General features: G+C 35.2%; 1 pseudogene; it reads left to right on the top strand.

Annotated features, from left to right (window-relative positions):
- Nucleotides 1–3,822: 3,822 nt before the first annotated feature.
- LOC112915870 (V-type proton ATPase subunit G 1-like) lies at nt 3,823–4,367 on the top strand (annotated as a pseudogene).
- The last annotated feature ends 3,482 nt before the right edge of the window (nt 4,368–7,849 follow it).

Here is a 7,849-nt window from a genome sequence, read left to right as displayed (position 1 = left end):
ATCCCGGAGTCCGGCACGGAGTTCCGCATCAGGCTCTTTGCGGGGAGCCTGCTTCTCCCTCTGCCTGTATCTATGCCTCTCTCTCTCTCTCATTCTATGTCTCTCATGAATAAAGAAATAAAATCTTAAAAAAAAAAAAAAAATTGAATGCATAGGTAAGTCTGTCATTAAGTATACTTCATGTGTACACACACTTTTTAAAGCCATGGCATTGGTTTTATTGCATTAATAATTGTATTGCATTAACTTGTATATTTTTTGCATTTTTATTTGCATAAAATTTATTGCATTTTGCATAATTAATTTAATCTGTTCTTATTGGATAACCAGATTTTAAAATATTATTTATGATAAATTTGACAAATATGATAAATTCACCATGACAGAGTCTCAGATATTAACATATAAATGTTCTCAGCTGTCTCTCTTTCTCTAAAGCCTCTCTTCTACCTTCTAAAGGGGAAAGATATTTTACTGCTTAGGCAGTTGCAGACACAGATATTTGTTGTGTTGATCCAGGAAATCAATGAATTAGAGCACTGCATAGGTCTAGGAGGCTATATTAAGTCATGTGAAGAGGATGCATGCAAGAAAGGGAAAGAAAATTGAGCTGAAAAGATGGAGAAAAGAGGTGACAGGAGAGATGACCAGCCCTCAGGTGTAGAAAAAGGTTTTGGAGAGTCTTAATAGAGAATCAGAGATATTGGAAGCAGCTGTTGAATTGTGATGACTAAGATTTTAAGGAAGATAAATGAGAGTAGAGGATTTTTGGCATTTCTGCAGCATAGTGTGACTAGAATTACCCATTCAAAAGTCCTTTTGAGAGATAGTAAGCATTTACTATATAGTACATTGTACACCCGAAACTAATATGCATTGTGTCAACTGTATTTTAATAATAAGTATTTTAAAAAGTCCTTTTGAGAAAGAGTATAAATTTAATTTTTAAGTAGTTTTAAATATTTGTAGATTTTGAATGTTTCTTTTTTAATTTAAAAAATGCTAAAAACTACTTTATTTGCGATATAGTAAAGATGTATATATTTGCAGTCCAATTCTTGAATATACCATAATTTATTACTAATATGACTGATAAAAAGAACGTGCAGGGGTACCTGGTTGTCTTAGTCAGTTAATCGTCAGACTCTTGGTTTCTGCTCAGGTCATGATCTCAATGTTGAGAAAGCAAGCCAGGTGTTGGGGTCCGTGCTCAGTACAGAGTCTCCTGGAGATTCTCGTTCACTCTCTCTCTGCCCCTCCTCCCTGCACTTGCTTTCTCTTTCTCTCTCAAATAAATAAATAAATCTTAAAAACATGTGCAAAATTTAAAAATTTTCATCTACATTTTCAAATTCCAACAAAGAAATACCTTTTATCTCCACTAGCACTATTTAAAATGCTTGTTTCTTGTTTTCTTAGCACTTCTTCAACTTTGCCAATCTGATAGTCATATCAAATTAATTTGTATTTTTATTAAATGCGTATGGTTATTTTCTCATATTATCGCTCTCACTCTCAATATTGTGAATGGTGGGGTTATAAAATTTCTTTTTATTAAAGATTGGATAATACTATACGTATATTTTCCAAGATTTATAAGATTTTTTTGAACAGTATTTTCACTTTTAAGTGAAATGCAAAGCTTATATGTTGCATCAAAAGTGTATTTCAGGTTATGGTGCAGATCTAACATTTTCTAAAATGACAAAAATGTATAGTTAGAACTCTCATGTAATATTTTTCTTGTAATTTTTCTAAATATATGTATTATTTCTCTCAGGAGGGCTGACTTTCAGATTCATTCTTATTAAGTGCAGTCTTTGTAAAAAATAATCTTTTAGATTTTTCCTGACAGAATCTAAAATTCTATCTAGCTTCAGAGAAAATTCATGATTAGAAATTAATTTATATTTTACTTTTTCTTATCTCCCCTATAATTTCAGAGTATAAAATTCTCTACCCCCAATTTAGCCTTAAGCTTCCCCCTATGTTCTTGATCATATTACTTTTTCTGTGTTTCTTATTTCAAGTAATAAAATCTATCAATCAACAAACCACTCAAGACAAGAATTTGGGAATCATATTTGACACTAGCTTTATCTCTATCTTTTCCACATGAAATCCTAGTGATTTTATTTCTGAATATATTCAGTATATTTATTTTTCCTGTTCATGACAAATAGTGATTAGTACCTCTCCTTATTATCTTATCACGAGATTCTTTTTCATAAAATTTTTAAGTGTGTCTTAATTATTTTATAGCTTCCAAACTCTATAATCTGTTATATAAAGCTGTCATTTATCAGTCTCAGACTACTCTTCCAGTTTCTTCTTCCGTCTCTCTATCCCCTGAATTTTGTGTTATGTGCCCTAAAATCCAACATATTTTATATATCTGTTTGTTTCAGAAGGTATTTCCTTGAAAGTAAAGTATATTTCATTTCTATTTTTTTATTTCTTTAACTTTGGTTTTCTTTTAAGAAGTAGTATGTATATTTTTTTTTATCGTGCTTTTCCTTCTTATAATCTATCTATAGCATGATTAACCTCTTGGCTCATTTTCTACTTTTCCAGTCATTAGAAGTAACTGGACATATGAGACTGTCTTATTTTTCTTTGTTTTCATAATATCTCTTCTAAAAGGAGATAGATATGCTCAATAAGTGATTTTTGAATTGAACTAAATGCCACATCTTTCTTTCTCATCAATTATAAGATATATAAGAGCTGGGCTGCTCTAATTAAAAATAAAATTTAAGCCACAGTTTTAAGAAATTTTTGCTGTTCTACTTTTTTTATTACAATAAAGAACAGGAGGGGCACCTCAGTGGCTCAGTAGTTGAGTGTCTGCCTTCGGCTCAGGTTGTGATCCTGGGGTCTTGGGAGGGAGTCCCACAACAGGCTCTCCAAGTGGAGCCTGCTTCTCCCTCTGCCTATGTCTCTCTCTCTCTCTCTCCGTGTCTTTCATGAACAAACAAATAAATAAAATCTTAAAAAACAAATAAACAACAGGAAACTTAATTCCTACATATATATATATATATATATATTTTAATTTTTTTTTATTTATTTTATTTTTTTTTTTGTCAGTGAAAAGAGATCTTTCTTGTAGATCTCATTGGTCAGGTAAAAATCCACATTTAAATCCAGAATTTTAAAAAATTTTGATTTGAATTTTGTTACCTTTATTTATAAAAACCTATTTTATAGACTATGCCCTGCCTTCAAATAGCAGCACAGCATTATCCAATAGGAGAAAAAAGAAGAGAGAGCTAAAATATGGAGAGAAAAAATAGGCCAATGGGGAGATAGACAATAGGCTTTGGAATTCACTGTTCTTGATCAAATATGTTAGAAGTTTACTGGCTCCATGTAGCAGAGTGCATTTACACTCTACCTCTGGATTTCACATAACCCTTCCATGTTTTATCTTCTGGATGGAAGGAGACCCTTCTGAAAAACATCTTAAAGTAGAGCCATATCATGTGAGATGATGAGGTTCTAAACTAATTCAGTCTTCATTGACAATTCTAAACTAAACTGTCTTATACCTAAAACTCATAATTCTTTTTCACCTCATTATGTAAATGTATGTGCACATACATACTGCAATTCATTGTATTCTGCTTTTTAATTTATCTCATAATCTTGTTTTCCTGACTTAATTGTAAATTCCTGGAAGATAAAAGGTATAATTTATACTATGTCTTTTTTTTTAATATCATGTGTGTCATACATTGATTATACTCTAGATATCTACTTGATAATTTTTATTTAAAATTTTTTTACTCAGCTTTCTTCTGCCTTAGAGTCGCTGACTCCATGGCCAACCAGTTGCAGGGCATCCAGCTGCCGCTGCTGGCTTGGAAGCAGGCCGGGGAGGTGTTCAAGGCCCGCAAGCTAAAGAACTGGAGGCTGAAGCAGGTCAAAGAAGCAGCTCAGGGGCAGCCCGGGTGGCTCAGCGGTTAAGCGCTGCCTTCGGTCCAGGGCGTGATCCTGGAGACCCGGGATCGAGTCCCACGTCGGGCTTCCTGCATGGAGCCTGCTTCTCCCTCTGCCTGTGTCTCTGCCTCTCTCTGTGTGTGTCTCTCATGAATAAATAAAATATTAAAAAAAGAAGAAGAAGAAGAATCTCAGGCTGAAATTGAACAATACTGTTGGCAAAGAGAGGAGTTCAAGGCCAAGGAAGCTGGGCTCTGGGATCCCATGGCAGCTGTAGCACTAGAGGGGAGAAGGAGACCCAGGAGAAGATGACCATCCTCCAGATCTACTTCCAGCAGAACAGGGATGAAGTCCTGGATAACTTCTTGGTCTTGGTCTGTGACAACCGGGCAGAAATTCATGAAAACTACTGCACCAATGGATAGGAGAGGAAGAAGCAGCTCTGCAAGCAGATTGGGATTTTATATGCCTTCAAGGAATACAAAGCCTCAGCAAAACTTGAGTTACATTCTTGTGAAAAGGCATTAAATTATTTCTGTATATTATAGTGTAGGTCCCTTCACTTTTTGGAGAATAGCAAATCTAGCTTCTCTGTACAAACATAGAGCTTATCCAAAGATTTTCTCTTTTTACCTCATATTTCTTAATAATTTAATGTGTATACATTGTCTGTTTTCCTGTGCCTTTTAGCTCAAGCAACATATATATCGATACTTTTTCTTTCTTAGATATAATTAAAATAATTTCTTTGATTAAAGAAAGAAAGAGATCAGATATTTTTTTCCCTAAAGCTTTCTTGAAGGTCAGAGGCTTTATCTATGAAAAAGTAATAAATAGTTATTTGTAATTTGTATGAAGCAGCAGCTGGCCTTAAAATGGTCCTTTCTGGCTAAGGGGTAGAACAACGAATATTAGCATAATTGTTTGGGCTGCTTTTAGTTTCTCTTAATCAAAATTATTAGATGATAGAATTCAAGAACTTGTTACATGTTATTACTTGGTGTACTGAAAATCATTTAAAAGTAAAGACTTTGTCATGCATTCCTCCCTTCCTCTCGGTTCAACATTTTTGATGATGCAGAGTACACTTTGACCTAGATGTTCTGCAGAATTTCACTTGGAAATTAAATCAGCACATGTATCACATACATATTTGCATGCATACTCAGAAAAATATTTTTCGTATTTATCTTAGCAGGAAGATGATCACTTGTGATATCGCCCAACATCCGGTTGGAAAAACAGCATCAGACTAGTAAGTCCACAGTTTGCCTCTTCTCTAAAGCACCCTGGACTGGTGCAGCCTTGGGCAAGTTATCAAGCATATTTCCTCCTTGGTGGGCTTAATGATATGTGTAATACCTATAGGGACTTCACACTAGCTCTTTAAGAGCTAACTGCTCTGTTAGCTGAAAGTCTTTGGCTGCAAAATAATTTCTAATAGATATAAAGAGTTGAAAGAGAACATTAATGGGATTTCCTTGCTTGTTCTGATATAGTATGAGAGCATTAGATGCCCTTTAAAAAAATCACATTTATGAGACTCACGATGGGTTGCTTGTAGACCATGTCTGTCTCTAATTACTATTCCTTTTTATAGTGCGATTCCTCATAAGAGTTTTCTATATGAGCTTTTCCAGTTTTTACTGTTCAAACACTCCAGTCAAGCTTGCCACTCCACTGAAACCACATGTCAAGGTCAGCAATGATGACCATATTGAGAGGTCCAGTCTTCTTCCTACTTGACTTTCAGTCCTGTTGGACAGGGTTGACTAGTTCTTCTTGAACCGCTTTTGTTGGCTTTGTTCTGCAGGGATGTGCTACCTTGCTACTCTGTCTCTTGCTTTAGTTCTGACTCTTTTTCCCAGGGACTTGTTCTTAGACGTCTCTACACTCATTCCCCTGTTGAAACCCACCTTCTTTTCATGGCTTTAAGTATCATCTGTGCTGAAGATCCAAACTTATATCCAGCTTCTTTCTCCTGAACTCTAGAATTGTCAATTGCTTATTTGCTATTTTGATTTGGATATCTAATAAACATCTCCATCTTAAATTTTTTTTTCTCAATGAACATTAAGAAGTCAATAAGTCATCATCGTACTGGTGATATACATATCTAACCAAGTTGGTAAAACTGCTAGAAAGAGCTCATGATAGTTTTTCTCTCACATGTGTAATTCATGGCAACATAGGGCTAGAGGATGAGTGGGAGGAAAAGAGAGAGAGAAAAAAACCACATCTTTCTTCCCTTACATTTGGGAGATTATATGCCTCTGAACCTCAGCTTCCTTGCATGCAGGGACTGTGACTGAATATTTTATACCTAGTGTCTGGTGCACAGTAAATGCTTAAGACACATTTGAATGAGTTAATGAAGGGAGAAAAATCTAGGTCACTGACTGTAAAGAAACATCTCAACAGTTTAGAATCTGGAGTAGGAATTCAAATCAATCAACATAGGCACGGACAAACCAAGTTTGAGGTAAGTTAGAAACAGGAATAACTCCCCTTTCAATGGAGTCAATTTTGGTTAGATCTGAGGAAGTTTTCGATCACAACTGCTACTTGATTTTGGGTCTTGACAAAGTGACAAAGGAGGGGTATTCAATGATACAATAGAGAAAAGTAACTCTTCACTATTTCCTTTTGGTATAGTTGCTTAATTCCTTATCTTCTTGCTGCTTATAAATATCTCCTAGCAAGTAGGAGCATAATCAGCATAATCTTCCAGTGTCATAACTGGATGTAGGGTTGACCATTATAATACCAAGGAAAATTACTTACAGGGCATTATCAAAGCAGTCTGTGAGATGAACCCAACCTGGCAGCTATGGCTGTTGCAAAGAGTTGTGGTATGATATATTTGCACATACATAACCATTGAGCTGAGCCTCTTGGCTGAGAGAAACTGAGACAACAGTATAGGGTTTAAGTCGAGGCACGTGGTGAAAAGATACCCATTGCTAACATTAATACTGTACCAAAATCAGGAATTTGTTTGAATTATTGGATATGACATTCATTTTCTTGCTGCTGAGTGATGGAAGGTGCAAAGAAATACTTTCTTGAACTGAGCCTATCACTTTGAAATTTAGCCCCATACATCCAGAGCAGGAGGAGGGAATGCTGAAATTTTACAAAGGATATTCCTTAAAATAAAGGAAATGTAGTTTATAATGTTCAGAAGCCAGAGAATTCAGCTAGGCCTCTCATTTGTTTTTCAAGTTTTGCTTAAATTGGCTTACAGATTTATCTACAATGCATTGCACATGGATATTTTTGTCACCGCATATTTTACAACAGCTGTGATCCTGATGGGGATTTAGTTAACCAAAGGCCCCTCTGCATGCAAGCGGTCACCAGGCAGCTAATGGATTGAGGGCTGAAACGACAATAAAGTGAGCAGAGCCATGCAGCTGTGGACCAAATGTAGGATAATAACTAGCAGTTGGCCATTACGGGGTTAACTGCTGGTGTTCTGTTAAGTGTAAAAAAATGTTGATGTCCTGCTTAAAAACACAGCCAAAATCTGAACATTTCCATTGGGTCAAAGTAAAAATGCCTCTGCTTCCTTTTAAACTGGTGATTATTTTTAGGACACCAATCTTGTTGGAGTGTCTAACACATATATTATTATAATTATATATTTTTTGATAATTACGTTGCACTTTTCCAATATGCTTTTAATCTAACTAAGGATCCTTGCAGAATATCAGCTTCTTAGTCTCTGGGGTTTCAGCCACTAGCGCCTGTGCCTTTATAATTTCCAGACTTGTTACATTTACTCTGGGAAGAATTTTTACCTACATTTGTTGAGTTAAAGAGCCATCCATTCTGTTGTTTTAAACAAATGAAATTGTATCACTACAGCGTCAGTCCAAACATGTGTAATTAACATGGAAAATAT

Source organism: Vulpes vulpes, chromosome 7 (assembly GCF_048418805.1).
Source record: "Vulpes vulpes isolate BD-2025 chromosome 7, VulVul3, whole genome shotgun sequence".
NCBI lineage: Eukaryota > Metazoa > Chordata > Mammalia > Carnivora > Canidae > Vulpes > Vulpes vulpes.
This window is presented reverse-complemented; position numbering and strand designations above follow the sequence as displayed.